The sequence below is a fragment of the Elephantulus edwardii genome, unplaced genomic scaffold (genome assembly GCF_000299155.1).
Source record: "Elephantulus edwardii isolate Elephantulus edwardi_28Jun2011 unplaced genomic scaffold, EleEdw1.0 scaffold00002, whole genome shotgun sequence".
NCBI lineage: Eukaryota > Metazoa > Chordata > Mammalia > Macroscelidea > Macroscelididae > Elephantulus > Elephantulus edwardii.
Genome location: NW_006399752.1, coordinates 1088731 through 1089830, shown reverse-complemented (window position 1 = coordinate 1089830; position 1100 = coordinate 1088731).

The following is a 1100-nucleotide window of genomic DNA, read 5'->3' as shown; positions in this document are numbered from 1 at the left end:
TATCTCATTGTTGTTTTGATTTGCATCTCTCTTAGAACTAGGAATTCTGAACATTTCTTTATGTGTTCACTGGCTATCTAAGTGTCTTCCTTGGTGAAGTGTCTGTCCATATCCTCTGCCCATTTTTTCAATTGGGTTGTTTTCCTTTATCTTGTGGTTGTGCTCGAGTATTTTATAAATTCTAGATATAAGTCCCTTATCAGATATGTCATTACCAAATATTGTTTTTCCTCGTCTGTGTCTTCCCTATTCATCCTGTTGGAGAAGTTTTTGGATGTACATAGGGATTTTATTCTTAGAAAGTACCTTTGATTTATTTTATCCTCTCCTGCTTGTAGATTTTTCAGGAGGCTTGAAAGACTGTTTATGTTGTAGATTAGGACTTCTAGAGTTCTTCCAAACTTTTCTCTAATGAAGTTTATAGTCCTTGGTTTTAGTTCTAGGTCCTTGATCCACTCTGAGTTGATTTTTGTGTATGGAGTAAGGTGTGAAACTTGCTTGAGTTTTCTACAGATAATTTTCCAGTTTTGACCAACACTTGTTAAATAGGTTATCATTTCCCCACTTAACTGATTTTATCTCTTTGTCAAAAATCAGTTGACCATAGGTAGAAGGGCTGATTTCTGGGTTCTCAATTCTATTCCATTAATTTATGTTTCAGTCACTGTACCAGCACCACGCTGTCTTGACCAGCACAGCAGTGTAGTAGGATTTGAAATTAGGAAGTGAGATTACTCCTACCTTGTTTCTCTTTTTAAGGAGTGCTTTGCATATTCGAGACCTCTTTCCATTTCAAATGAAATTGGAAATTGCCTTTACCATCTCATTGAAGAATGGAATTGGTATTTGTACTGGGATTGCATTGAATGTGTAAATTGCCTTTTGTCATTTTCACAGTATTGAGTCTTCTGGTCCTTGTTTATAAGTTTCTAGATGAGCACAGAGCATTAAAGCATTTGCTTTTCTTTTGTGGGGAAATCTTTTTCATTTTTTTTCATGTCTTCGAATACTAGCAGCTTCTTAGCCCCACGCTCCCTCCCACTTGTTGTTGTTGTTGTGTGCCTTCCAGTCACTTGCGACTCATAGTGACCCTATGTACA